We start from the raw sequence: 7,205 nt of genomic DNA, 5'->3' as shown, positions 1-7,205 counted from the left end.
AACGGTCAGTTTTTTTTTAAATGATATGACGGTGTTATCATTAAAATCATAATTATGTCATAGTACTGTTAGGGCGGGACATTTAGGCATATTTAAAAATGCCGCCTATACTAAATATAGCGACGCTTTTAAAGTGTCGTAGAGTTATAGCGACGATCGCATTTTTGACGTTTGGTATTAAATGTCACGAAAACAATTAGCGACGTTTTTTAAACGCCACTAAAGCCTAATTTTAAGCCGTGTATATTTCAGAAGATGATAGCATGTGTGTGAAATTTGTCATAAGTCAATCTCTAAAATGTCCATGGGAAACTTCCAAGACAACCAGCTCATTGTTCATTGGCCTCTCTATAAAAGCACACCAACTTGGATCCTTTGGGCATTTTTATACATTCGAAACCACTACCAAGAGTATCGCCCCGGAAGTGAATTGGTCACCAACCAACAATATCCAAGGATGAGATGATGCTTTTGGGTAAATGCAAAACTACTTGGGCCCTTATTGCTGACTGAGCGTATACTAGTTGTAGGTTGTTGTTCACTAAATTGAGCCTACACAGGCTTGAATAGCTTGAAAAATATTAAGTGTGCCAAGTTATTTTGGAAATTGGGCTTGTTTGGTTGGGTATGCCAAATCACTGTAAGTCACTTTGGACATTGAACTTGTCTTGTTAAGTGTGCCAAACTTTGGAGATTGAGCATACATGCTAACGATTGGTATTTTTTTTCATAATAATACTAAAAAAATATATAAAATAAAATTAAATAGAAATAAAAAAAATAATATTTGTATTAAAGGATGAAATACAGAATATTTTATAAAACTAAAAATACATGAATGATTCAAACCCGGATATTACAATTTGATGAATAGAAACATAAAACAAACACATGCTGGAATAAAATGATAAATTGAAATAAAATAAGAGATGGCCGAAACCAAGATACGAAAGTCGAAACTAACTAATGCAAAAACATCTTTTGAATAGTTTCGACGAACTTGATAATGGCAACACTCTCTCTAATAAGAACAAAAGAAGGGGCTAGCAAAGAAGATAGGAAAATTGTCCTTCGAATTTTCTTTTGACGTAAGAAACATCTCCAACTTCATTTCAAAAATCACCATTCTTCATCACAAAAGACCTCTCTAAAAAACTTACTAAGTTGAAGGGAAAATGCCTCTATTTATACTTGTAGAGGAGAGCCTTAGTCATAAAAGCTAACATCAATACACTACTAAAAATCGGAGCTTTTGCAACGGTCTTAAACGTTGCAAAAGATTCGCATGTCGTCGTAAGAGACTTTTTGCAATGGAGTAGCAATGGGAAATGGGGGGTAGCGACGGTAAATCAATAGCTTTTGCGACAGTTTAACCTTACATAAAAAAGGGTGAAAAACTTCACTTTTAGCGACGATTTGGGTTGCTATCGCCAAAAACTTTGTTAGCAATGGTATTTGACATCGTGAAAAGTATTATTAGCGACGGTCTAAAACGTCACCAAAAAATTAGAATTAAATTAATACTGGATTTGCGATAGTTTAAACTGTCAATAAAAATTTGAACAAATATGTATATGTGATAGGTTAGCCTGTCGCAAATAAAATGTAAGGAAATGATGATTACATTAGGGACGATTTATTATTGTCGTAATAAAATTATTTTCATAAAATAAATATATATTTTATTAATTCATTCCCTGTACAAAATATTAATATTTTCTAACATAAAATATATCCACATCCACATCTACATTCACATTCACAAAATCATACAAATAATAATATATGTACCCTGTAATAATTGTCAACCAAATATTCTTTACAAAAATATATATAAAACATCCTCCAACAATACTAATAATTTTTGATAATTCAAGAATTTAAATTTTTGTATATAAAACAAAACAAAAGTATCGACAATACATATACATATATATATATATATATATATATTATAACTTGTTTTAATATCAATAGTAAGCTACAATATCGATGTGTGAAAATATCATCACGTACTCAAAATGGTTGCATCTGCCAAAAAAATAAAAATTATCATTTACAATATAATTAATTTTAAACTTACAGAAAATAAATAAGATTGTAACATATACATGAATCGAGCGCCACACAATGTATCTTCCAACAGCTTCTCTAACTGTTCTTAGACCTAAAGATGTTGTTTCCAAAAGGGTGTTCGGCTTTTTGGCTTTTAAGATAGACTTTGCAATATTCAGGGTTAATTGGAACTCCATTAATTTCACACAACGGATCGTCACTAATAACAAGTCCCTCCGCCAATTGGACTATTGGTATACGTAAACTATTTAAAGAAACTTTAATTACATTCTACAATGATGATAATACTATTAAAATCAGGTAATGATTGAAGACATTGTGCTATAATCTAACAATAATCGAATAAACATAAACGATGAAAAGAGTTTCTAAAGGACTTGTTTTCACAAATGGGAATTTGGATATACATCCAAAACTAGAACCGGTTTCGACTTCCCTCTTTTCCTACAAGCCATTTGTGCCTAGTTAGTCAAGTGTGTCAAGTTTTGTTGACATCTGATGCCGTTTGAGCATTTTAGTGTGTCAACCGGTTCAAAAAAAGTTTTTAAAGGACAAGTTTTCACAAACGAAAATTTGGCTTCAGATTCAAAACCGGGAATCGGTTTTGAGTTCCGTCTTTTCTTACAAGTCATTTGTGCCTAGTTAATCGTGTGTGTCAAGTTCCGTTGACATCCGACATCGTTTGAGCATTTTAATGAGTCACACGGTGAGAAAAAGAGTTTGTAAAGAATAAGTTTTCACAAATAGAAATGAGGCTCTACATGAAATTTAGTTAGAGTTTAAATAGATTATTGAGGGGTTTGGAGTTGCTGTTGTGAGCTCAGCACAACAGCAACTACTATGCCTCACTGTTGTGCCTCATTGTTCACCAGATTCCAAGGTAATTATGACTTCAATGCTACTGTCATTACCAAAATAAGAGCATCAATCCAATAAACAATCTTGACAATTGAATTGGTTCTTAAATATTTGATTTTTTTTTATATCTTTTTTATTTTTGTTGCTTTCAAGAAACAAAGGTGTTCCTTCTCGCTCTATGATTTCGTTTTCTTGAGTATCTGTTTTAATTTTTGGGATGAGAAGACAAAACTAGACTAGAAATTTGGTACCATAACTGTTTTAGGTAAACTCTATTGTGTCTTTCATCTGTTCTATCTGATAACTAGCCACTAAAGCATGTTATGCAATCTAAGAACCAATATGTTTGTTGATGGACCTTATACTAGAGTTTTAGAGACAATGCCCTTGTATGACATATTGCACAAGTTTCAAAACGGTCTCAGCCATATGGCTGCTGTCATGAAACAGGACAATGACACAGTGGAGCAACTAGCCAGGAGACGCACAGCCAATGTGAGTACTGAGTTCTCTTGATAAAATGGCTTTTGTGTACTCTTTTTTTGGTTTATTTAATTTTGATTATTCTTTGGTACATAATTTCATCTTTTGAGCCACATATAGATTCAACGAGGGAAATGAGAGTAGATATTCACAGTGAAAGGTTTTATCACAAGAAAGTATTGAAAACCAAGAGATCGCACAAGAATTTGAAGAACCAGCCAAGAAACTCAAACAGAGTAAACTCAAGTAGTAGGAGGTGGTCAGATCATTATCACATGGAGGTCCTACTAATAAATGACAATTCACTCTCAATGCTCACTAAAGATGAGGAAGTCATTGGCATAATTAAGTACTCGAGTGTTTACGAAAAATAACAAATTATATGTATGTATATATGTATGTATGCATGTAAACGGTCTAGTCTGGTTCCAAATCAGAACTATAGTTATAAAATCACGTATTGAACTGCAAAATGATTTACCTATTTTAAGAATCAACACTAAACTGTGAATTGAAAAACCAGCATTGAGAATCCTTGTGACGACCCCACCACGTATAATAATTAGTATCTAATTAACGAAGGAGATTTCAATTTTAATTGCCCATTATTCTGATTTAATTTGGGATTATGAAAATTGTGGAGGCTAATTCATATATGATTCTATTGAGAATTTATTTTGGAATTAGAAATTAAACGCCTAAATGGCTCAAGAGAGTATAATTGGTGAATTGAATTATTTTAATTTCAAGTATCGGACCATATGGGAGTTTAATTAAATATTCGGTTCATATTTGTAAAATTAAGATTTGATTAATTGGGTCCGAATTGGAGTTGATTAAGTTATGAGAATTGTGAATGAAGATTATTATGAATTAAATTTATTTATGAGGTGTTCAATGGGATATGTAATTTATTGGCAGAGATTTTGAGTTTGATCTGAAATTGAAGGCCTTAATGATGTAAGAAACCAAAATTAATGAAGGTAACAAGTTTAATTTGATATTTCAAGTCTTTTGGGAGTTTGATTAAAAATCTAATTTAGATTGAAAAAAATTAAATATAATTAATTGGGCTCTAATAGAAGTCAAATTAGACAAATTAAATTTGTGGAATTTATGATTAGCTATGACTAATTTAATTATGTGTTAATCAAGATTTATTAAGACTAAGGGTTGCTCAATTAAATTAATCCTAAACATAAATTAAATTATAGAAGAGTCTAGAATTTAGAGTGTATGTGGGTGTGGGTGTAGGTGTGGGTGAGAAATCTGTGGGTGTGTGTACGCTCAATGTTATGTGCACGTGTGCTTGAGGTGTCAACAAGAGAGGATGTGAGTGTGTATCTCTTGTTCAAAAGGAGAAGGAAACTTATGGAATCAACACTTTGGCTGGAGAAACAATCTGAGGGAAAGAAAGAAAAGAAAACCCAGAGAGAGAGAGAGAGAGAGAGAGAGAGAGAGAGAGAGAGAGTCTATGCGCTGGAATGGTGAAGGAAGGCAAGGGAAAAGCTTGGAAAGTGAAGAATTAGAAGAGATATTCAACTAAATTTTTTGAAATTAAAACTTAAAGGTATGTAATTTATGTTTAATTTGTGTAGAATTTTCACATTACACTAGCAATTAAAGATGAAATTGGAATCAATAGCATGTAATTGGAAGAAATTAAGAAGATAATGAAGAAAAATGAGTTAGGTTACCTAATATGGAAATTGATCTCATAATATTATCAAATTGAGTTTGATTTTGAACACTATAAAGTATTTGAGTTTTATATTTACATGCATCATGAATTTTGAAAGAATTTAAGTCATTCAATTTTATACTAATAATAAGAGAAAGAAAAAGTTGTGAAAACATGAGTTCATGAAAATGGTTTAATGATGGAGTTAAATGAGGTTTTGATTTTTTGTTTTGGAATCTAAAAATTGGTTTGATTTTAATCTCTAATCCATGCATGTAATGTAATTTAAGAGTTTTATTTAATTTAAACAAATTTTGGAATATATTAAATTAGTTAGTTTTATCTGAATTACATATATACAATGTTTGCTAGGAAAATTGACAAGAAAATAAAGAATTGGAGCTAAGATTTTATGAAGTTAAATTAGAAATTAATTATTTTGGGTTTGATTTTCAAAGTTATGGTTAAATTAAGCTTCATAAATTACATGTAAATATTCTTATAAGAGCTTTATAGATTTAATTTCATGTTTTGAAAATCAAGAGAAGAAGAATTTAAAAGCTTTGCATGAATGAATAAATAATTCAAGTTTTGACAAAATTGTTGAGTTTTGGGGAAATTGATTTCTAAAGGGGCATGTATTGGTATTTTCCAAAGTATTTTCATGTTTTCAAGCAAGCCATGCATGACGCCAAGTCTTGGAACAAAGTTTGGAAGCTCAACTCCGGTTTTGAAGTCCAGAAAATTTATAGACCTGCTCGAGCGACCAATTGGTGGCTCTAGTGAACCCACCTTTTGTTTGTTAGTTGTTCGAGCGACTAAATGTTAGCTCGAGCGTACTTTTGACCCGTCCAACATTTTTGCAGACAACACAATATGCTCGAGCGACCAAGTGGTGGCTCGAGCAGTCAGGCTATTTTCAGCATGTTTTGAAAAATCACACTTTCTTTATATTTTCATCTCATCTTCTCCCAAAGCATTCTAAACATGATTTATGGCTCATTGAAGATTAATAAGCTAACAATCAATATAAATTAGTTGGTTAAAGAATAAGTCATTGATTTAGTAGTAATTAATTAAGAAGCCAAGTACAGAAATCGATCTACTTGAAAAAGAAGAATTTAATAATGAAAGAATATGTGAAATGAGACCCGATTCATTTGAATGAACATGGTAGAATTTCGGATTACTTAAACAAAAAAAGACAAGGAAAGTCAAGTTTGATTAAGGAAGTAATGCTGTGTTTCAATGTGGATATGTTATGTGTTTATGTAGGTCACGCGCTAACGTTTGCTTGATCTATTTGATCTGTCTAATTTGTCTGATTTGCCTCTGGAGCTATCTGTGAGTAATAACTCTGTAAAGCTATATTTGATTATAAGTAATTTCAGAATGATAAGATATGATTTGGTTTTTGAAATGCTATTTTTTGTGAATAATGAATGAATGTCTAATTTTTTGAAATGTATTTGTGGTATCCTTAGTTCACGTGGCCCTCGTCCGGGAGAAACAATACCATGGCATATGATTATATGGCCCTTGCCCGGGGAAAAAAATACCGTGGTCTATATTCACATGGCCCTTTCCTGGGGGGATATAATACCATGGTTACTTGCGCGCAAGATATGGACCTTTATGGTCGTCGGTACCGACTATGCATGTGGGTCCTAGGACCAATTTGATATGATAGCTAATAGATGTACCATATATAACTGCTTATGATTTTTGGTTAAATATGTGAATCTGAATAAGCTTTTGATATGAACTCGTATTTCTGAAACTATTTGGACATCATTCATAAACCCTTGTTGTTATTCATTGGGGTCCAGCTAACTGCTTCTACGGATTACTGGTCGATCATAATGCTAAACCTATAGAGGCTGGTTTGGGTCGTGACAATCCTCAATTTCAAATCAATGAGAAAGGTTACCTATTTTAAGAATCAAGAGTAAACTGTGAATTGAAAAACCATGCATTGAGAATCATGGTTTTCGAAAAGTTTCTAGACGAAGGAAAGAAGAATGCAACTCAGTCAGCCCGCAAAACTCAGTATGATTTGATAAACAAATAGACTATTTTAGCTTCCTATTCATAGACAACAACGACC

At 32.1% G+C, this 7,205-nt stretch overlaps 1 long non-coding RNA gene across 1 annotated transcript; it reads left to right on the top strand.

The window, feature by feature from the left end:
- The first annotated feature begins 4,814 nt into the window (after window positions 1–4,814).
- LOC114310369 (uncharacterized) lies at window positions 4,815–6,897 on the top strand. Its single transcript, XR_003646105.2, has 3 exons — window positions 4,815–4,987; window positions 6,374–6,442; window positions 6,583–6,897. It is a non-coding gene; the product is annotated as an uncharacterized LOC114310369 (long non-coding RNA).
- The last annotated feature ends 308 nt before the right edge of the window (window positions 6,898–7,205 follow it).

The sequence above is a fragment of the Camellia sinensis genome, chromosome 6 (genome assembly GCF_055761805.1).
Source record: "Camellia sinensis isolate YWXY chromosome 6, ASM5576180v1, whole genome shotgun sequence".
Classification (NCBI taxonomy): Eukaryota; Viridiplantae; Streptophyta; class Magnoliopsida; order Ericales; family Theaceae; genus Camellia; species Camellia sinensis.
This window is presented reverse-complemented; position numbering and strand designations above follow the sequence as displayed.